The sequence below is a fragment of the Leptonychotes weddellii genome, chromosome 8 (assembly GCF_054177405.1).
Source record: "Leptonychotes weddellii isolate Sample4059 chromosome 8, ASM5417740v2, whole genome shotgun sequence".
Lineage (NCBI taxonomy): Eukaryota > Metazoa > Chordata > Mammalia > Carnivora > Phocidae > Leptonychotes > Leptonychotes weddellii.
In genome coordinates, this window is record NC_138376.1 from 93,547,707 (window position 1) to 93,571,834 (window position 24,128).

General features: G+C 38.0%; 1 protein-coding gene across 8 annotated transcripts in view; it reads left to right on the forward strand.

Moving 5' to 3' along the window:
* Window positions 1–24,128, forward strand: part of PKIB (cAMP-dependent protein kinase inhibitor beta) — a 145,436-nt gene that overhangs the window by 59,961 nt on the left and 61,347 nt on the right. For 7 of the 8 annotated variants that reach the window (XM_081828895.1, XM_081828894.1, XM_081828899.1 and 4 more), the window contains exon 2: window positions 4,288–4,385. The gene's annotated coding sequence lies outside the window, so the exon portion shown is untranslated. Of the gene's footprint in view, window positions 1–4,287; window positions 4,386–5,182; window positions 5,289–24,128 lie in introns of all 8 variants that reach the window. The other variant, XM_081828896.1, reaches the window with a different exon arrangement.

Below are 24,128 nucleotides of genomic sequence, written 5' to 3' on the forward strand. Positions count from 1 at the left end.
CCCCCTCCGTGTGTCAACATTTTTAAGACAAAGTTGATCAACTTTGCCAAATTCCTATATAAAAGCAGTTGTACAATGCAGGCAGTACATTTCTAATTAGAAAACTTGGTTTTACTTTGCCTATTAAAAATGTTTATAACATTGACTTGAATCTAAGAGGACAGCTGGCTGTTTAACTATTTGTCTTAACTGAAAGGGAAACATGAGTAGATCTCTGATTCTTAGTAATTTTCACCCGTTCCTCTTAATTCATTCTTCAGCTACCAAGACTTCATTCAAAAAATGTTTAATAATTTCAGATAAATTAAAAATATGACATTTAGGTAGCATTTTGATTTTGGTCATTGGTGGATATTTCTTATCAACTACTCTAGCTGTAACCTTCTCTCTCCTGAAAGGATCTGTGTTTCTTCTGTGGTATCTCCCACGTAGTAGACAACAATGTTTGTTGACTGAATGAGTGGATGAAACAGGTTATTTAGAATTTTATATATGTACAATAGCTACTAAAGCTTTTGAAGGTACAGCAGTTGCCAAGGATTTGGTTAGCAGGTTGGTTTAAAAACTGTTATAGAGGGGTGCCTGGGTGGCTCAGTCAGTTAAGCGTCTGCCTTTGGCCCAGGTCATGATCCCAGGGTCCTGGGATCGAGCCCTGCATCGGGCTCCCTGCTCGGCTGGAAGCCTGCTTCTCCCTCTCCTACCCGCTCATGCTCTCTTTTGCTATCTCTGTCTCTCTGTCCCTATCTCAAATAAATAAATAAAATTAAAAAAAAAACTGTTATAGAAATAAAGCATATGAGGCGCCTGGGTGGCTCAGTCAGTTAAGCGATTGCCTTTGGCTCAGGTCAGATCCTGGAGTCCCAGGATCCAGTCCCGCATCAGGCTCCCTGCTCAGTGGGGAGTCCGCTTCTTCCTCTGACCCTCACCCCTCTCGTGCTCTCTCTCTTTCTCTCTCAAATAAATAAAATCTTAAAAAAAAAGAAATCAAGCATATATAGTAGGAAAAATAGGAGAGAATAGGTTGAGTTAATGAGAGGGAAACTTATAAGAATAAGTAAATAAAGGAATTTGAATAGAATAATGCTAATTTTATTGTAAAGGTGTTTATAAATGAATATACAAGTTTTCCATATTTTCACATTCATGTATAAATTCATCTTTTTAGAAATAGAGCAAGAGTGCACATAAAACATTTGCAAAGCTTTATTTTAAAGTTATGATGTATCTTTTTCTTATGCAAGTAAAGATGTATGAATTTTCCATTCAGTAATCACTAATTGAGTACTTACAGTATGTCGTGCTAAGTCCTGTGGATGGATGAATAAAACATTGCCACTCAAGATGTTCACAGGCTGCTAGGGAAGATTGTCACACACAGCGCTGTTAATGCAAAGCTGACCATGGTTAGCACACCAGAGAGTTTTGAATGAAGTGATTTAGTGTCAGGGCTTATGATTAGTATCAAACTAGAGCAATTCCAAAGAGCTTTACAAAAGGAGCAGTGCTTGAGTTGGGATCCTTTAAAGATGGCCCAGAGTCTGCTACTGAGAGCAAAGGATGATATGCATTCTAGGCAGAAAAGCAGGGTGTTTTTTGTATGTCCTATTTGTGCAGTTCTTTTGTCATTTGTTGCTAGCCCAATATGGCCAAGGGGTTCAAACCAGCACATCTCATCACATCTTGTGCAAAGTCTCATGCATGGAAGGCACTCAGCAAATGTTGGTTTTGAGTATCTGAATGAATAAATGAACACACTTATAGATCCTTCTTAATATGCAACAATAATTTCAAGAAAAATTATACTTCATGGAGGGTTATTTTCTTTACCTGATTATATCTATGCAATTCAAAGGAAAATTTAAACTTTGTAAACTCTGATTAATATTCATCTCACCAAATTTTAGGAAAATAAAGCTGTGGTCTTTATTCCTATCACTCTGCACTTCTCTCTATATACTTAATTTCTACACTTTCTTTGGTTTGTTTAGGTGCATGAGTTCAAATATATTCCCCCCTCCTTTTTTTTGTTTTTTAGTCTAAAACAAAAACATTCTTGAACTGAGGCTGCAGTGCTGTTTATATATGAAGTGGTGTTTGGGTTGATATTTTGTATTTCCCCTTTAGAAGCCAAACGAACTCATCCTGTTATACACATTCCACATTCTCCAGTTAAAACCTACAACACAATGATAGAAAATAGGCAAATATTTCATATTGGAAAGGGTCCAGTAATGTCTGGAGGAATTATCTGGGTTTTAAGGAGATTGCATGAACATTTGTGCTACAAATGAGAGTTGGGTTATTTTAGTTCCGGTAGCTTTAGCCAATTAAAATTTGTCACTGTTTTGAGCCCCTTCTCCCTTTCTTTCCTCTTTAGATTCAGCGTGTCTTGGAAATCCAAATATGTTAGAGTATGATTCCTTTGGTATTTTTCCCCCTTTGGAAGCCAAAACAAAACTCTTTAGAACATCACAGTCCCAAAGGGAAGCTGCAAGACTTAAAAGTGTGATCACAGCTACCTTTTCTGGGATCCCAGTCTGAATCTAGAGTTAACACACAAGAAGCACAGTTTTTATCTCTGCAGTTCTTCAGGGAGGGTAATACCAGTATTGCACATTTGGTATTTTATTGTATGGGATCACCCTTGATTCCCAGAACAACCTAGAGAGATAAGCGGGATAAATATCTCCATCCCCATTTGATAAACAAGGCTCTGCCATTTACTTAACAAGAAAGGAGATGACTCGTCAAAGTCCACAGCTGATAAATTGGATGAGCTGGAACTAGAACTAAGGTCACTGCTTCTGCCTCTTTATTACAATGCCTTAGTGCTTTCTTGTGCTGGGTTACTTGTAAGCTGTGAGGAAATATGGAAAGCAAAGGAAAGAGAAGAGTAGTGAAATTATTTGAAAACTACCTTAATAGATGGCTAGCATAATGCTGTTGGCATTTGGGAGACAAGATACTTTATTTGAGAATAATGATTCAGTATTTCCACTATGTATAATTCTTGGGGTTCATACAAATGAAAAGTTCAGTGAGTGTCCCAACATGAATGATCTGTGCAATATGGACTGGAAGGGGCATGTGTCAAACCAGGGAACCTAGTGAGAGGTGTCTTAACATCTCTAAGAACTGATAGGGTGGAGGAAGGTGTGGGCCTGTGGGAATGGAATTGGAAGGGTGAGCTGAGGATCATTCTGAGCCTGAAATAGACAGAACTTGGTGGTTTATGAGGAAGAGGGGAGAGGAGAAAACAGCAGACAGCCCTGGACTCTTTCCTGCTCTGAATAACCCTCGTCAAGTTAGGCGGCACATACAAGCATAGGTTATTGATGCTCCTGGCCCCACGTTTTGTAGAAAAAGGAACAGATAAATCTCTGTAACATGAAACATGGTGCTCTCATCTAGGACAACTAGGCATTTACCATGTGCTCACATATGTAGACTGCCCAGGCAAAAGGGGGTCTGGTTCACCCAGTGATCAGTTGTAGCCACCTCCATCAGGAATATATGTGGAAATGAAAATAACCAAGTTGTTTTCTGTATTATTAGTTGTAAAATAGGGGTTTTTGATATATAAGTACTGAAAAGGATATGAACAGGAAAACCAAGCAAGTGGGTCGGATGCCTATTCACAGCAAGTTTTCAAGTTACCTCTTGATTTCAAGGCATTACATGCAGGCTGAATTTTATGGGGTTTGTTTTCTCTTCCAGAACGCCAAATATTATGGGAAAGACAATGTTCTTGCTCCTTGGCATTGGAATTCAAAGATGGACTGCTGTGGGGATTTATTGCTTTTAAAATCACACATTTGAGAAAGGTTGTCACTCAGCTCATGAATCTATTTTCAGTGGAAATTTGAAAAGCTGAATAAAAATATATATCTTGCTGTATTGTTGATTTTACCATTTAGTAAGAATGTGTGTGACTGCTCTTGTTACCCAGTCTTAGAAGCAAAACAGAAGACAGATTGCTCAGAATACAGTTGATGAGTTTGAACAGTGAACAAATAAGAAGAAACACACTCCTCATTTATAAGGGAGTATTGAACTGCTTACTCAAGGAAATTTATCCGCTTCCTGCTATAAATCAGAAGAGTATAAAAAAGAAATCAGGATGAGGAATGAAAAAATAACAATGAATGTTGTTTTAAAATTGTGTGGCATTGTGTTGTTGAATTAGACAGTGTTATTGCCTCAGGAACCATTTATTCTTTTCCAGAAGAGACAAGGAATGAGAGATGTTAATCTTAATAAATCTTTTTTCCCCTTTGTTTCTTTCAGGGATCACAGTATACTGAAAGGCACTCGATCAAGAGAGCTCTGGGGGAAGCTGGGAACCATCAAGTTATTGAGGCCACACAGGGGGCAGAAAGACAGAGGTAGGTAGGCTTTTGATCCATCAATCCTGCTGTTGAGGATGTCCCTAAAAATATCTTTGTTACTATAAAGCCAGAGGACAGCCAACAAGAGGTATGGTGGTAGGTCTTTATTTTAGAAAACAGATCAATACAGTTTAATCGCAGCTTAATAGAATCTATTGTTATTGTCAAATTAATAGCAAATAATGCATGCTGAGAATTTGAGATAGACATTTTCATCCTGTGTTTGCCAGAGACCAGTGATTAGTACAGAGACCGAGCTTGGTTTGATATTTACATTCTTAGCTGTGCTTATTTAAGTTGTTCTTAGCAGAGGAAGTCAGCATACCAAAATAATGTTTTAAATTTATAGCCTTTAAAACAGAAGAGAAAGTCATTATATTACCTATCGGGTCAATTTTAATCTCCTCAGAGACCATAGTAAATACAAGCAAATATTTCTTGATGACACTGATTGGTATTCATAAATATGAAATACTCTTTTTTTGAGAAACACATTTCTTTGTGCTGGTGATATGTGTCTATATATCCATGTATATCACATATTTCATATTTATAAATAACATATATATGACAATGATGTATATATATATATATATGACACCCATTTGTGCAGGTGACTATGAATATATATATAGATCTCTGCATATACTCATATGTATATATAGTATATATATTGTATGTATCTATATTTATATCTGTATATGCTTATATTCATCTATCATGGGCCCTTTAAAAATGAGGCTACATTCATGTTGCAATCTTAATATTTCACGAAAATTCTGTTATGTTCGTAGGACTTATATTTGAGGCCACTTCAATCTCTTAGTGCTGCATTCTCCCAGCCAGAGAGAGAGACTGACCGCCCTGTTGCAGTTCAGATGGCTGATCAGAAAACATGGAGTAAGCCTCAGCCTTTGTGAAGGTTCTAACATTCTCTTCCCACTCTCAGATTCCCATGAGAACAAAAAGCTCCAAGGGAACAGGAAAGAGTGGAAGACATTAAATTTCGTTTAGGCTCATTGCTTGTTTTTCTCAAAACCAGTACAACTTTTTTTTTTTTTAATAACCCATAGTAATTTCATGTAGACAGTGGCAATATGTTCGTTTTCATGTGTTATCAGAGCATTTTTACTTTCATGTCCACCTTTAAATTTATTACTGCAGAAAGTAACATGTCTTAATTGAAATGTACCTTTTATTAGGAAGCAATTTATACCAATAACTTTATCAAAAACATTTCTCTTTCTCTCTCTCTCTATATATATAACTAAAATTTATATATATAACTAAATTTATATATATATAACTAAAATTTCCATACTAAGAAAAAATAGCAAATAAAGTTGTAAACTTTAATTTTGTATTTCAGAAAAATTGAGACTAACATAAAATAATTTATTGAGTCTTTATTGTGGGTGGAGTGTATAGTGGTTTATAAACATAATCTCCTGTAATCCTCATAAAAAACTCCATGTGAGGAAGGTAAGGAAAGTATGATTTTTCCCTGTGATAAAAATGCACCTTGCCAAGTGCACACATTTAGCCAGTGGGTGGTGAAGTTAGGATTTGAGCCTAATTTTGTCTGATGCTTAAGCCTATGTTCTTGACCAGCTTGGGTAGGAAGATTTGGCAGGAGCTAAAATATCCTGTTTAGATGAGCAAAGTATCTTGTTTTCATCAGGTATTTATAATCAGTGGTTGAAAATACACATTTTTTTTCAGGAACACATTATCCCATTCTCTATGAACTCTACAAAAGAGATGAACATTTTTCTGATTCATTTAATAAAAAGCATAACACTAAAAAAAACAAAAACAAAAAAACCTCCCCCAAACAGTAATAAAAGTAGGACAAAAAAGAGAATCACAGAAATTCATTGATTCAACTGGATATAGGAATGTAGAAATCAACAAAATAGAATAATACAACAAATGATGTTTATTCTGGGAATGTAAAAGTGGTTCAATATTGGGAAATTTATTAAAATAATTTCATAGTTATAGGCTAAAGAATAGAACTCCTCCTTTTTATTTCCTAATAGAATTCCAAATAACATTTGATAAAATGCAACTGTATTTCTTTTAATAAGACACACATACATACAACATAGTAATTTAGAAATAATGAGATATTATTAAATTGTGAAAAAGCAATTTCAAGAAAACAGAAAAATGTTAGAGGCTTACTGGGTGTCCGATTTCATCATTTACAGTTAACATCATTCTATAAATTCTAGCCAATACAACAAATTTTAAAAATGACTAACATTTTTAAAGTTCTTATTATATATGCTAGAAACTATTCTAAATACTTTACAAATATTAACTCATTTAACCTTCACAATCCTAGGATATGAACTATTATCATCTTCATTTTATAAATCAAGAAGCCAAGGCCCAGAGAAGCTAAGTAACTTGGCCAAGGTCACACAGCTAGTAAGTGGTAGAACTGATTAGAACTAAAGCAGTTTAACTCCTGTGTCTCTCAAAGGTTATAATTATTAGAAAAGAGGAGACATCTTTTCGCTTAAAAATGTTTACATTTTTTACTAAAAAGCCCAAGAAAATTAACTGAAGAACTATTAGAATAAGAAACTTTGTTAAGTGGCCATACAAAAGACAAGTGTGAATAAATCTGTTGACTTTTCTATAACAGCTGAAACATGATGAAGAAATCCCATTTATAACAGCAATGAAATATTACAATCTATCAGTAAACTGTATAAGAAATGTGTAAGACTTAAATGAAGACGATAATAACATTTTATTGAGAAACACAAAATAAGATTAGCAGTAATGGAGATTTACATTGTATTCCTGGATGAGAATAGCAGATATTGTAATGGTGTTGGATTCCCCAAATTAATTTACAAAAATTAGTGCAATTCCATTTAAAAACAGAGATTTTTAGTGAGATTTTGGCAAAATGATTTTTAAAATTCATGTGGAAGAAAGGGAAAACACATTTTTGAGAAAGAATAATGAAGAAGGAATTTCATTTCCAAGTATTAAAAAAGATTATAAACTTGCAACTACTAAGATGGTATAGCACTTTTTACTAAAATAGAGACTTAGAGGAACTAAGCTTGAAAATTCCCCAAACAGATTTAAGCATATAAGATGATGTTTAATAAAGACAGCATTTCATGTTGGTGGAGAAAATACTATTACCTGAACACAGTTCCAATAGTTGGTTAATGTTAGGAAAAACTCTGAAGTTGGATCCTTTATTCATACAATATACAAATATCTATCAGATTAAAGAAGAAAAAAAACAGTGAGACATAACTAGAAGAAAATAGATTGGTGAATACTTTTATAATCTTGTCTAATATGACATCAAAGATAGAAACCATAATTGAAGCTTGATAGACTTGAATATGAACATATCAAAACTTCTGTACATATAAGGAGAAAAAAAGACTCAAGCAGCATGCTTAACAATGTGAAATTTGAAAATTCTTTTTTCTTGATTTTTTGGGAATTAATAGATCAGCAAGTTCTGACTAATATTCCAAATACACTACTGTCTGAAGGCTTAATAAAGCGGAACCCATCCTGGAATAGTCGTCATTTGGTACTGTACCTGCTGTAGGCACAGAGCATTACCGACATTTTTGTAGAGGGAATATACAGTATGTCTTAGCTAAAAATAAAGATGGGATTCCAGAGATGACCAAATAGTGACATAGAAATTAGAATTATTCCAGCTAAAAAGGTCAACTAAATTTGAGTTATACATTCCAGGAGAGTAAGGGATTTCAGCTAGACAGTTTTATAATTCTTAACATATGCCAATATGTTAAGAATTACTTTCAATAGAAGTAATTTACAACATCACTGAGTAATGTTTGAATTTATATAATGTGTTAAAATATGTTATCTCTAATAAAGCTGAAATCATTACAGTTTCCTGCTTGGATTGTAGTATAGTTGATAATTGCAGAGGGGTGTTACAATGATCAAATTTGGAGAGAAGTATTTCCTGTTTTATTGTAGAGTATGGTGCAAGAAAGATTGTTTTCTTCCTCTCCCTCCAGAGTAGCTTTGCTCCATCAATGCTGAGGCCCTAGAGCAAGTGGGAAAGCAAAATTCATTGTCATCAATGGACAATGAAATAAAGAAAAAAAGTTTTACTTTATTTTAAATATCCCAGGTGATATCAGCTTGGACTATGACAATTCACACTAATACTAACAAAACAATAATTTTCTATCCTGGAACCTGTTAGAAAAATTGCTAAACTCCGAGCCCCAAATGTCTCATGAGAAAGAGGAAGCAGTAGGCTCATGAACTTCCTAGGGTCTTTTTTTCTGTTCACATCCAGTCCTTCTCAGTGTCTCTGGTCAATGTGTAGATACCTGGCCACTGCTCTTCCTCCAGAGGTCACTCCCCCTGCCCCATGCCTTTCTGTAGTGGTTCCTCAGCTGACATGGACACCCTCCCCTCCTGCCGTCTCTTCCCCATCTGTGATGGCTTTTTGACTCCAGGGTCAAATTGCTCAATGTTCTACACTCAGCCACTTTCCCCTCCTTTCTAACCTGACCATTGCCCTTGGATCAGGTTTGTTTCTTCGACTCTCTTCAGCTACCAACTCTAAAGATGTTTCTCCTTCTCTGACATAAGAGTGGGGCTGTTAATAGGTGGCTTTTTCTCTTAGAGGTCTTGGTTTGGGGATTGGCTAAAAGCCATTATCAGTGTCCTTCCTATAAAAACTTTTAAGTATTCATGAAGTTATATCCTTGGCAGATTTATCCATTCATCCTGCTGGCTCATGAGACATGCCTGGAAATGTCTGAATCTTAAAAGAAATAATGCCGCTTAGACCCTAGCTCTAATAACCCTGCTAAACAAATATTTGTTTATGCATGTATTTTATTTGTTCATAGATATACACTTAGTATATATGTATTATTGACCATCCTCAGAAAAAGGCCTGGAACTAGCCAAAAGAAATGTATAGAACTTTTTCTTCCCATAATAAAAGCAAAAGAGAAGCTTCACCATTTTGTGTTCAGAGTAAAAAAACCCAAACAAGCACAGCCCTAAAGACAGAGAAATAAATCTTGTTGATTTTCGTGCTAGCCGGACTGTCATCTTTGAAGATTGTTAGAAAACTATTTGTAAGCGGTTAGTTCTGGAGGGGAAAATGGGCAACCAAACAAGTAACAACCAACCAACAAAAGAGCAGAGCACACAGACACCCCCGTAATGGGGGAGAAAAGGGAACACATTCATAGAATGGAGGTGGTCATTGACAGTTTAGCACTAATTGTTAGTGATCAAAATAATAGTCATTTAATGTTCGTGGTGTTCGCAAAACTCATTTTCTCATTTCTTGGTTCAGTGAGTATTTACTGAGCACTTACCCCATTTACCCTGTGCCAGGCTCTGTTGTGAGCGCTGAGGATACACAGCAGAAGACACTTTGCAATTCCCCAGGGTCTGCGAACTGCCAGAACTGTGAGGAGAGGCTGACATTTATTTAGTAGTTTGGGGAGGTCTTGCGGAGGACATGCTAACTTTCTTCAGTTATGTGAGGAATATCATCTGTTCTGCGTGATTGAGAAGGAAAACTAGGTTGAGTGGGTGGGAATCAGAGGAAGACCCATTTTTATTTAATCAAAGTAAAAGCTCCCTGAAGTTAATAATAAGCTACTCTGGTCATTGAGATGGTTCCACCACTAGGAAAGAATGTGGCACAAGGAATTAATATATAGGATGGTAAGGGGCTGGGGATGGAGGGTGTTAGTTAACTTATCTCTGATGAAAGTTCTAGGATCTGTTATTGAGATCGTTGATATAATAAGGGCTCCCCTGAAGACAACTCAGTGAGAGACTCTAAGACTGCTTTGGAATCAGGCACACCAGCTTTGTGCTTAACTCCTAGACCTTGGCCAAATTTCCCATCTCTGGGCCTTAATGCCTACATCAGACAGATGGGGATAATGTTAGTATTTGTCTCACAGGACAGTGGTGAGAATTGAATAAAATAAGTGTAAATGAACTAATTTAAAATGTTTAACCTATAATAGACACTGATAAATGGTACTATTATAATGGGAACCTAGAGTCTTATCTTGGGAAACACTTGGACTGCCTTAAACAGTCCAGAAAATAAAAAGGATACCCATTAATGTAGAAAGTCCCTCTTGCCCTATACTGGGATTTATAAAAACAAAATCTTTCTAAAATGTGCAGTGAAAAATGGTAAACACATACAACATTATAAAACAGGTTGGGTCAGTTGTTACATTTTGTTAGCATTTGAATATTATTTATCTGTTCTTAGATGGTGGAAAGATTCCTTTTTTAGCTCAGTCTCTAGCTCTCTGAATTATGCTAAGGGACCTGTATGGTCAACCTCTGTTATATCAAAAAGGCCCTTGGACAATGTGTTATGACCTGTTCAAGGAGAGCCTGCTTATGCACAATGGATGACTTTGAAAGTTGCAGGGGCTTTGTTTGTCATATCTGTGTTGCAATCAGTTTCTGTGTTACAGTTGTGTGCTTGGTATCAACCACTGAATAATTTGAATTACCCATTAAGAAGGCCAAAAGAACCTCAGGTGGTTGTCCTACAGTCAGGTCCTGCCAACATGAGCCAATAAAGCAATTAGTGATTGCCTGTAACATCAACTCAGCAGACCGGTTGACTGCAAGTTCTGTTTACCAGCTGCAATTAACAAGCCATTCTGTATGCTTGCTTTTCCAGGCCTGCCTTTGATTAGCTTCTTCTGTTTTGGTAGCCCATGTTCTGTCATTTATATATTGAGACATTTAAGCAATGTAGAGAATAAAATCAGCAAAGAATAAAATCCCTCCTCTCTCTTCAGAATTATCATATCTCATTTTATAATATGTGCTTAATCTTTCTTTTTAAAGAAATTAAAAAAAACCACAATTATTTCAATCTCCTTTCAGAAGCATCTTATGCATTAGTGTCTATTCCAATCCACTTTATACTTTACTCATGTACTTATGCAACCATTTCAATATTTAGTCCTGGTTTGTGTTTTTAAAATTTACAAAAATAGTATCAGAGTGCTTTTCCCAACACTATGTTTTTGAGATCCGTGTGGTTATATATAGTTCTAGCTCTGTTCTCCCTGGTGAAATTTGTGTTTTCCTTGATAAGACATTTGCTATTCACATCTACTGGCTTCCCTTGCTCCTAAATCGGGCTCATGGATGACAGGATGTTATTGCTGGATGAGTTAGGAGAAAACATCATTCTAACTTACGTCTTTATATGTTGTCAGCACTAAGACCTTTTGAAAATGACAAAACCTAAACCGGATGGGAAGTCAGGAAAATGTAAATAAACTAAGACTTTCCCAGACAAATCACAATGGAGAATTAGCTCACAAATGAAGAACAAAACAAAACAACAACAACAGCAACAAAACCAGGCTCTGGGAGGTAGAATGACTTTCTGGGTTACACAGATGGTTAATGGAAGCCCTCAAAATACCCAGCCCAAATCTCAAATTCAAACAAGCATGGGGTAAAATAGACAAAGCTTTCCAGTCCATTGTTCTTTTCATCATGTTTTCTTATGTTTAAGAAAGAAGATAATGGATTCTTAGGGCCACCTCATCAGGAAAAAGCCCGATGATACCCTGCCTTCAGAATAGCTGGTTATAGTATGGCTTTAATCCATCATTTTTTCCCTATGATTGCTCTCTCCCCTGCCCAGATAAACCTCATTATTGCCTCTTTCCACTGGGTTAGCACTCTGTCCCATTTGTCCCAATAGGTAGCAGAATGTGATCAGGTAAATCAGGTTTCACGGGTGATCAGAGGTCACTTATTTTCCAGTTACTTGTCAGCTTTGCTTTACCCTGTAGTTTTCTTGTTAACAACTGGCAAGTTAATGAACATGACATGTCTGTTGCTGCAAGGTTTGGGTGTGCCAAGATTGTACGGGAAACAGAGAACTCACTCCCCAATTAGCCAAGGGTTTTCAGTTCCAACTCAGGTCTGCAGTTCCCTTTAAACAGGCTCCATCTCTGGCGTTCTTCGTAGTAAGGTGGTATTGAATTGGATAATTTATAGTACATGGAGTTAGGACAAATAAGTCATCATTTCATTTTTATTTTAAACTTCTAATGCAACCTTGGATTAAAGGCTTGCAAATAGTTTTTAAATTTTACTTGTTTCAAATTTGTTTTTGTTTTTCCAAGATGTTTTATACAATCGTAAGATAAATAAAACCAGTATTCTTGACTACCTGCTGGAAATAAAATTCAATTGCTAATGTCCTCTATATAAATTATATGGTATTCTGAAAGTGAAGATTTATCATGTGTTAAGTATCAAGTTTCACCTAAGTGGGTTTTTAATAAAATTATGGTAATTTGATTATTTTACAAATAAGTTCAGCCTGTAAAATTCTAATTTACAGATGCTTGAGAACACATACTATTTTTTTAATTAACATCAATCTATTATCCTACCTTGTGAATAGCATAGAAATTATAACTATAGTCATGAAAAAATCCATTAGTAGGGAAGTGCTTGTGGTTGTTTTAAAACACAACCCTAAAAGGTCAGGGATATAACTTTTAAAAAGATGAAATCATTGTCCAGGAGCTGCACAGGAGCTGATTATTGTTACTTGTCTTAGATGACATATCTTCACATTGCTGGAAGACATCACGAATATTGTAGCTGCTGAGTATTATTAAAGTCTTCAGTGTATAACAGTTCCATATGTGTGGGCATGGCGGCTGCAGGGTGGCTGAAAGGACACTGTCCCTCAGTCATAATCCACACTGCCGACCTATGAAAGCTCCTCTTTGGTTTAGTCTGGTTTGTGGAACATGGCTCAACTTTGTGAGCTGACTGCCCCCAAAAGGAGCCACTTCACTTAACATTGCTATATGTTAGTTTGAAGAGTCTGTTGTTAGTATTTAAATGCATATCATAACGTAATCTCATCACATCAATTGTAATTTCAACAACACTTTATAATACTCTTTGGCTGTTTTGCTTGTGGCAATTTACTAGCCCACCATATGTCATTTCAGGTCTCTCTGACGCTAGGCAAACATTTGAACACCACAAAAGATTTGGTGGAAAGCGCACTGAACGTTGGAAGTGAAATCTTTATTCTATACTTTGCTTTGCCACTTTCTAGCTGCATGAGTCTTAGTAAGTCATTCAGAGATAGAGCACGTGCAGTGGATCAAATCATTGATTGCCAAATTTCAGTCCTGCTTGTGCCATTTATTGGCTGTTTGTTCTAGGGCAGGTTACTTAACCTTTCTGTCTGAGGGTTGTCATCTATAAAATGGAACTGACAATAGTACCTATCCTGTACAGTTATTAAGAAGATTAACTGGTATTTATAAAAAGTCTAAGTGCCTATATGACTATTTAATAAAATTTTACTGTGATTGGACTTCATTGGGTTTGATTTCTATGAGAGTATCTCCAATTGGAAGATTGTATCATTTTAAGTTTCTGTTTCTTGCCTTTGTTTTCAACACACCTTGAACTCATTAAACTTATGCTATTGAAAACATTGTGTACAGAGTATTAGTGGCTATGTGGTTGAACATTGATGATTTTTTTTTTTTTGTCATTTAAAAAATTTTTTTAGGGGCACCTGGTTGGCTCAGTCGGTTGAGTGTCCGACTATTGATTTCGGCTCAGATCACGATCTCAGGGTTGTGAGATTGAACCCCACATCAGGCTCCATGCTCAGCAGGGAGTCTGCTTTAAGTTTTCTCTCTCCCTTGCCCTCTGCCCCTCCCCCCACTTGCATGTGCTCTCTCTCTCTTTAAAAAAATTAAATATAAATAAATAAAATCTTTTAAAAAAAGTAAATTAAAAAAATTTTTTGAAGTTTTTTTTTAATTTTTTTTTTTTTTTTAAGATTTTTATTTATTTATTTGACAGAAAGCGAGAGCAGGAACACAAGCAGGGGGAGTGGGAGAGGGAGAAGCAGGCTTCCTGCTGAGCAGGGAGCCCGATGCGGGGCTCGATCCCAGGACCCTGGGACCATGACCTGAGCCGAAGGCAGACGCTTAACGACTGAGCCACCCAGGCGCCCTGAAGAGTTTATTTTTAAGTAATCTCTACACCCAATGTGAGGCTCGAACCCACAACCCCGAGATCAAGAGTCATACACTCCACCAACTGAGCCAGCCAGGTGCCCCTGTTCTTTGTTTTAAATTAAAGCACGTATGCATACCTAAAGAATTGTTTTAAAATCTAGGCAAAGTACTTATCCATCTCATAGTGGTATACACTGTGACACCTCTATAACTGGGTTTAGAACTTGTTTTTTGCATTGTGTAGACATTTTGTTTACCTTCTAAAGGGTTAATGTCATTTATTTCATTTTTCAATTTCTGTCTTTATAAATGTGCTAGCAGATGGCAGGCTGTTTGGAAAACTGAATTTGATGATTGCTTTTCACCTCTGTAGTATCAGTGAAAATATTCCACCGTCTCTCAGGTTTCTTTAGTACAGGTTGCTATATGGCTTCTATCTTTTTAAGCTTCTCACACATACATAACTCTTTGTTAAAGAACTTGCAATATCTTTTAATTAAGCTTGAAACCTATTAAATTGAAATATTTTATAGGCATAGAGCAGTCTAACATCAGAATAAGAGCTTGTTGGTAGAGGGATGGATTAGTTTCTTTTTTTAACAGGACAGCAATGCCTACCAGAGTAAAAGAGGCTATTAAAATTGGAATTTGTTTCAGTTGATGGGAGAAAATACAGTCAAGCTAGTGGGCTTACTATATAGGGAGGATGATGACAGCTACAGGAGGCTGTCCTGACAGGCAGGGGGTCGGAGTCCAGGAAGACCAGCCAGGGGCAGCAGATGGTGTCCCAGCAGGTGGGTGTGCCATGATGACACAGAATCTGGAAGCAGGTGATATCCAGGCAGATAAACAGAGAGGTCTGATCACAGATAGTGGGGCCCCAGGGTTAGGGCTGGGGCTGGGGCCTGAAATTCAGGCCCTGGGAAAACTGGGTAGACTAGTGTACAGGCCCATTTTGGAGGGAATAGGGTACTATGCAGGGCATTAAAGCAGAGACTCTGTTATGGGGGAAGGGGAGAGAGGCCTCAGAGTAAAGAGGACTTGTGACATCCTCAGTCTGGGAGTTGCATGGCTTGGAGGGAAGCTGGAGCAGGGAGCTCGGCAGGTCTTTACAGATGCTGACTTTGATAGCCCTCAGTATAGACTCATGTGACTGTCTTTTGAAAACTGAAAAACTCAAGCATGTTAATTACTAAACTGTGCTTTATTTCTAATGAGTTAGATTAGAAGGCAACTTTGATGTAAGGAAACTTGCAGTTGTTGTTTTTTGTTTTTGTTTTGTTTTTAGGCTTGCAGTAACCTTCTGTTAAGATTGAATTCCATGCAGTTGGAACTGCTCACATGGGGCCTAGGTTAAGTGAAACATACAATAGAGAGGTGTTGTTATTCCTTCCTCTCCTTGGATTTATTCTAAGAGGTCATATATCAGAGAAGAGAGTGTAAAAATGACAGGATTAGCAAGTAGGTGGTTGTTTTTGGCTAAGCTTACTTGAAATTGAGGAGAAAATAGCGTAGAGGTTGCTGAAATTAATTTCCTTACAACGACATGGAGTGTTCACTGGCCTTTCCCTGGCAATGATCATTTAGGGGAATTCAGGCCAACTTATGTTACTTGGAAATGTTTGGCATCCAACTAAGATGTCTACCTCCAAGGACTAAAAGAGAAAATTGGAAATTGAGTCTTTTGTCTGTGTCTTAGCTTTTCACAGCTTTCTGTTAAAGTTTCCTGTTCCTTAGATTTTGAATTAAATCTTATACTGATGTTCACTTTTTTTTTTGTTGTTGTTAACTCAGCTATTATGAAATTCCAAAGCTTCAGTCATTATTTCCCCAAGTACTGTTTTCAATAGAAGGAAATCCATGGTTCTTTCTAAAAGATTTTCTTTTTTTTTTTTAAAGATTTTATTTATTTATTTGAGAGAGCGAGAATGAGAGAGAGAGAGAGTACATGAGAGGGGGGAGGGTCAGAGCGAGAAGCAGGTTCCTCGCCGAGCAGGGAGCCCGATGTGGGACTCGATCCCGGGACTCCAGGATCATGACCTGAGCCAAAGGCAGTCGCTTAACCAACTGAGCCACCCAGGCGCCCAAAGATTTTCTTTATAATCATGAATATTGTCTAGAGAAACCTTGCATTTATTTATCAAATGAGATTGCTAGTTGATTGCTAATCGTGAGTGATTGGTAACAGGGAGTGATGCCCCTCTCATTACCACCCCTTGATTCCTACTCATGAATCCTAGCTGTGGGAGACAGAGTATTATAAATTAAATGTTGATTGATTGATTGATTTTTTTTAAGATTTTATTTATTTATTTGAGAGAGAGAATAAGAGAAAGAGAGAGAGCACATGAAAGGGGGGAGGGTCAGAGGGAGAAGCAGGCTCCCCGCCGAGCAGGGAGCCCGATGCGGAACTCGATCCCGGGACTCCAGGATCATGACCCGAGCCGAAGGCAGTCGCTTAACCGACTGAGCCACCCAGGCGCCCAAATTAAATGTTGATTTAGGGCATATGTATTTAGAGCATATGTAGCCTCTTGGAGGATATTGCCAGAGCCCAGCCAGGTGCTGCCTCCTCACTAGCATGGTGGCTGAGTCTTCAAGGGCCGTTCCACTGTTGTATCATGCCCTCTGCTTCAGAGGGATGGAGGACATGGTGTTACCAGTGAGTGAGCATTGGTGGTCTTCATTTGCTGTGAACTCCTTGATCAGCCGCGATGTTGTGTGGAATATCATGATAGTAGAGAAAACGTTCTATAAATCCATGGATGGTAATTTTGGGAGAAATACGGTCCCTAGGGAAAGAAGCTCCTGGGGAATGGTGCCACTGGGGACTCAGTGTGTATCTGCTGCTGGCCGATTGGGCACTCAGCGGTGGCTGTAGCCAGGTTGGCCTAGTGAGTACAATCTTGTGTTGTTGAGCCCATGTATCATCCTCACCTCTGCTACCATGAGTCCACTGGGCAAGGACAGCAGTGGCTGGGGAAAGAGGCTCAGGATCCACACAAAGCGTCATTCAATCCATTTGATTATTAAAATCTTCCTCTGCTGAGGGCAGCCTTTGGTAAACATTCACAGGGGACGCAAATTTCTTCATGTTTGCTGCCCATTCAGAGTGGTCTGAGTACCAATGTACCTCTTCCCCTAATTTCCTTGCCACCAATTTTCTGAACATTTTCTTTCCAAATTACTGACCATTCAAAATATTTGCCACAGCCTAGAAGTCAGGACAGTTTTATACCTCTGGCCTTTTCTCCTTCCAAGCAATATGGACACCTGGCAGCACTGTTCAAAGTTCTGCCCCCCCGGGAGGATTTCCCTTCGCCATTGTGCCTCCAAGATATCTGAGAAAGGGGCTGCCTTGCAACAGCTGTCCGCGTTCAGGTGGGACCTGCATACTGCACAGAACCGCCTGAAAACCAGGCCCAACTTTTCTCTTCCTCAATCAACTAGCTTTAGGGAAGTCCTCCTGAGACAATAGGTATGGATGGGTAGAGATTAGGTATTGTAGCAGGAGTAAGGGCCATGGGCATTTGCGTCACTTCATCCTGTAATTTATTTATGCCTTTAGGGCCTGCTTGAACCTAATCTCATACAGATGTCTTCCAGTTGATTTTGGAGTGCTGCTGTGCATGCCCAGCTTTATGGCTTGCTGGGTCAGACAGCAATCAGTTCGTGATAAACAGCTCAGGTCTCATGGCAATTTGGTAGCCCATGATTAGGTGTTCATTTTCGTCTAAGGCCCCATAGTAAGCCAAAAGCTGTTTCTCAAAAGGAGAGTAGGTATCTGCAGAGGAAGGGAGGGCTTTTTTCCAAAAGCCTCAGGGTTTGCATTGTAATTCACCAGCAGGGCTTGCCACATCTCCAGACAACGTTCCTGCCTGCCACCGGCACTCATAGGCTGGGAGAAAGATCAACCATATGAATTTTTGTCAGTACAACACGTTCTCAAGGGGAGTTGGCCTCCCCTTCGTTCAAAGGGTTCTGCGCCTATAAACTAGGTCAAGGCTAGGGATTGATTGAGAGGTTGTGACTCTGTTTTGATGATTCAAGAGAGACGTCTGTTCATTAGTCCTAGAACTCTTAGGCTGATATAGATCAAGTATTAGATAGCCCATCCATTGTCTAGGGACACCATGATCACATACCCAATGCCATCGGTTTCTCTGGGCAAGTCAGACAATTCTAAGTATTGTTTTGGCTCTGCTGTCCATTATGGTAACCACATCTACTTTGTCTTTGGTGGTTAAGTGCTGCCACTTGCCCCCAGCATCCAATTTTCCTCATTGTAATTAGGGATTCAGTTCAGTGGCAGCAATTCTCACTGTAATTTTTGACCTATTAGAGTGACCCCAGATTTCTTCAAGGATACTGGGGCTCCCCTCACAAATGTATTTCTTACATCATAGTGAAAGGTGTGTCCTTTGGGTCCTGGGGGAGGTAAGCAGGTATTACATAATAAGCCACTTTAACAATTATTCTATAGTATACCAAGGCAGTCAGTTGTAGCCTTTTGATTTCATTTAATGTTGGTCCATGTTTCAACCAACCAACCAAAATGTTAGACCTTTTTCTAACCCTTGAGCTAAAACATTGAATCCAGAATCTCTGCTTAGTGAACCCATATCAATAAACTCATTCTGATTCAACTTTACATTTCTGTCACAATTATCCAACAATTTAGAAAATAGTGCTGCTTATTTGGTATGTAGCATACTTTCTCATGGGCCACACTTTATACCTTACCCTTGGGATACTGCTGGAACATGAGTCTAGTTGTTGGTTGGTCTAGAAACAAAGAGGGGTGGCAGGGGTAGATCCTGAGGAGAATCAGCAATGTCTTGCAAGGCTTCTACTTCAGGAGAGACTATTGCATGTTTTTCAAGCAAAGCAGGGATGGACCTCTTCAGACAGAAGTGGAAGAATGGCTTCTACTGGCAAAGATGACTCAGCACAATTTAGGGGTTTGACATCCTCAACTTCATTGGAATTTCTCATATGTCTGTATTGCAATTTTCAGAATCCCATTCTTTCCCAATCAATACCCTCACTTTAACAGATGTTGTAATTTAGCAATTTATAGGATGAAATTCTGGGTTTGAAATCTCAACCCTACAGCTACAGAAGACAAGGGTATCCCTCTGGGAAGACATAGAAGCATTCAGGTAATTTATGCAGAGCTTGAATTGGGACTTTCAAGCCCTGAACTCATCCCTTTCTTTCCCTGCTAGTTCCTGCCAAGAGAGAGATTATATGATTATAGTTTATGAGATTATGGAGGCTGGCTAGGCAAGTCCAAAATCCATAGGTCAGGTTGGCAGGCTAGAAACTCTCTGGCAGGAACTGAATTTTCAGTCTACAGGTAGAATTTCTTCTTCCTCGGAAACCACTGTTCTGTTCTTTCGACTGATTATGTCAGGCCCACCCAGATTACCAAGGATAATCTCCTTTACTTAAATCAATTGATTATAGATGCTAATTACATCTACAGAATTCCTTTACAACAGCACCTAGATTAGGGTTTGATTGAATAACTGGGGACTATAGCCTGGAATAGTTAACACATAAGACTGACAATTCTAATAGTTCAGTTTTGTTCTTGATGACTCATAGTCATCACACTTATAGGCAGATATAAATGATGTGTCCATAAAGATTATGGCTAATTACCCAAGTACAGGCTCTAGGGCTTGGTTTCTTGAAAAAGTTCTAGACAATAGTTTGCTTTTTAGTCATTTATTTTTCCTTAAAAATAGAATGAAGTATTGCAGCTACAATATGCTCTTTGGTAGCATGATGTAGTCCATTTTTTTTTTTTTTCCCCCAAAAAGAGGTAGCTGTAGTGACCTTTCCTCAACAGATTTTCTCACCTTCCAGAAAAGCATCTTATTTGCAGTCTGTGGCTATTACGTCTTTAAATTGCTACACAGTTAAAACATCCATAACAAAGTGGGTCAGCCTTGATCTTTGGGTCCAGGAGTCTTTTCCATTGCATTCATTTATTGCTGCCTATTGAGGGCTGATTCTTTCAACAGGTTTGGAATTTAGTTTTGTTTATCTAAGAATTCTAGAATTTGAAAATTCCAGAAAGCTAGTCCATGGATAGTTGAGCTTTCTTGGTATGTTGTTTAAAATGTTTAAAATGTACTTCAGAAAAATAAGGTTGACATGTGACTAAAATGATACCTCTTCTGAGAGAAAGGGGCAAATATTCCTGAGAAAACATTTGGTTATCAATCACAAAACAAAGTGGCAGCTCCTCCTGGATTATTTTTCCCAGGTGACTACCACCTTCTAGCCAAGCTCATATGACTTGTTTATTGGAATAATGATGTGTGTTAGGCCATTCTGGACTCTTGCATATGCTCTGGTAGCCAAAAGGTAATACATAAATTGCTCTGACAGGATTTCAGGTGCAATCTATGGCTGTGAGATTTTTGTAGGAAACTTTTAAGGCAGTTTATCTGATGCATTACAGTTCAAACTGGGGGATGGCAGGGGAGGCAGCAGGGGAGTGGGAGGGAATGGGAGTAGGAGGAGTCTGGTTCCAAAACATGTACTTTTCCCTCTATATTAACCTCCCTGTTCCGTTTAGTACAACTGAAAAGGATTGTTTGAAGAAAAACAGTTGGGGTGGGGGGTGCTTCCTGGTAATAATCAGCAGCCCTCTCTTCCACTGGGTGCCTTTCCCCATCTCTATTTATGATCAGCAGGACATTACCTGTGCTTTAATTTAGACCAGATTACTTTAGTGCTTAAGGACAACCAGATTCCCTCTGTCGCCTCTCCCAGTCTTGCCCAAGCTTGACTCCTGATGTTCTGCTCTGGCAGTGGGATGTAGTATGAGGAATTTAAGCTCTGGGGACTAACTAGTTACACCAGGGTTGGAATTCTTTATATCTTAAGAGGTTAAATTTTCTAAACTGTGGCTTCCTTGTAAAGAAAAATGGAGATAATTCAGAACATTATGTTGGAATAAGATCATGTGTGTGAGAAGTGAGTGGTACAGGATAGGCAGTTAACAGAATGTGTTTTTCTTGCTGCTACCCCCCTCTCTACCTTCTGAACATGAAAGTATGGACACAAATATATATGCAAAGGGTGGAGATGAGAGTTGTCATTCCAGACATTTCCTCCAGTCCTTCAGCTGTGCCTCCATAATTTATATGCTAAAGGCAAACCCGTAATCATTACCTTTTACCTCTAGGATGTTATTTGTATTAACAGACATTTATTGAAAGTCTACTATGTTCAGGGTTGTTAACCAAGGCTAAGGAGAACCATAAATACCAACTGGCATTATTGTGTGATTGTAGATTTTAAGAATGGAACCTACATTTTGGTATTTTACCCTCAAACTCTAAAAACAGATGAAAGCCTTGTTCCCAGTTATTAGTGTTCTGTTTTTCTGTGTTGATTTACTCATAATCTGTTGGAATATATTACCATTGTCTTTTTAAAAGCTTTATAATTTAGTATTGGGAAAGGAAATTTTGACGTCTAAATTTATTTTTCTCACGTACAAGAAAAATAGGTCTTATGTCAGTTTACCTTTTGTTTATACTGCTAATATGGTGAGAAATTTAAATAATTTTTGGTCTCCATGTTTCCTTTCCTGCATTTCACTCAGGAATTTTAAATTCTTATAGCTAAATACCATATATTTGATAAAAATATGTTGAGGGCCTACTGGGGCCTAAGGACATGGAACAAAAGTGGAAATGGTACCAGCCTTCATGGAGGGAGTAATAGTCTAGCAGAGAAGATAGACAAACAGGCAAATATGCAGCTACTAATTGTGACGAGTATTATGGAAAAAAATGTAAGTTGCTAGAGGGAATAGACTTAATACAGTGCTAATAAAAGTAATGTAATTTTGCAGCTAATTTAGCTTTGTTTTGAGGATAATATGTAGAGCTTTTAGTGAAAGGAATTTATGAGTGAACGATTACAGAAGTATTTGGATTGTCTCTTGTTTTGGGGCTATCTGCGTGCTGCTTCCTCCTTCTTCATAGTTAAGCAAGAGCTTCTTGGGATCTTCCTTACATTGATGTTTTCAATAAACTGTATTGATATTTATTGAGCTCTTTTTTTTCCAGCTGTGTGTTTCTAAGCTTTGAAAGATTAAAGAGTAATTCAACTTAAACACTAACTTTCAGCCACATCTCAATGTACTCAAACAACCAATATAAGTTCTCTCAGTCCAGCTTCAGAGATGCCAGAATCTGCAGCTCTTGCTAGAGCAATTAAGGGACATGACTAAAGATAAGAGACTTGTCAATTATCAGATTTGTGGTGATATATATGATAACCCTAAAGAAATACTCACAAGTCCTTTTCTAAAAAATATTTATTTACTTATTTGATTGAGAGAGAGAGCAGGGAGGAGGGGGAGAGGGAGAGAGAAACTCAAGCAGACTCTGCATGGGGCTTGATCTCACCACCCTGAGATCATAACCTCAGAAGAAACCAAGAGGGCGCCTGGGTGGCTCAGTTGGTTAAGCGACTGCCTTCGGCTCAGGTCATGATCCTGGAGTCCCGGGATCGAGTCCCGCATCGGGCTCCCTGCTCGGCGGGGAGCCTGCTTCTCCCTCTGACCCTCCTCCCTCTCGTGCTCTCTGTCTCTCATTGTCTCTCTCGCAAATAAATAAAATCTTAAAAAAAAAAAAAAGAAGAAGAAACCAAGAGTTGGTCGCTTAACCAACTGTACCACCAAGGTGGCCCTCACAAATCCTAATTCTTTGATGTCGTCCTGAATCTCTAGATTAAGTTCTTTACATCCTGCTGATTAGGATATGCGTTAAATTTACTAATATCGCATGAAAACGTCAAAGAAAAATGGGCCTGGAACCTTAGTTTGTGAAGTAAGACTGATTAGAAATGTTATATGCTTTTAATGTTCTGGGGGTCTCTAAAATATTTTTGGAAGATGTTAGTTTTATGCTGGTTCTGGAGTCATTAGTAGGAAATATTAAATACAACTCATATTTGCAGAAGTGGCTTCGGTGAAGACATCTCTATGGTGCCTTGATGACACCTGCACATACGGGCACTGGATTAGTTATATAATTATGAGAATTGAATAATCCTTAGTAAATGATGAGTCAGATCAGACCTGACTTACAAATTCAGAAAAGTGATTACTCATATATGTTTATGTATATATTATTTATTTATTTATAGAATTAGAATATAATTAATATAATCATAATATATATTTATATACATTTATAGATTTTTGGTTACATATTACTCAAAGAGTAGGAAATGTATTGGTTTAGGTTGCTGAATCCTTGAAGATTATGACATAATAACTATCCCTTGGGGTGCAATAAATCCAATTGCCTGACTTTTAACTTTTCATTAATTGCCTTCATTCATTTATATACTCATTTGTTCTTTTTTCAAGCTTGCAATTACTGCTCTCATTGTGATGTAATGTGCACATTGCTATAGAAGTATAACAACATTGGAGTTCAAGCTTGACTTTTCCTTAGTAATGGGGAACCTCTGTGCAGAGCTCTTTCTAAATTAGGGCCACGGGAGAGACTCATGTTCTTGGCAAGAGCAGACCTGATTCAGGACCATCACTAGTTCCTACATCTTTTTGCCTTAAATGTGAACCAGGGGTCACTGAAGACAGGTATGCGAAAAAACTGTGGGTCTCTTCAATAGGGAA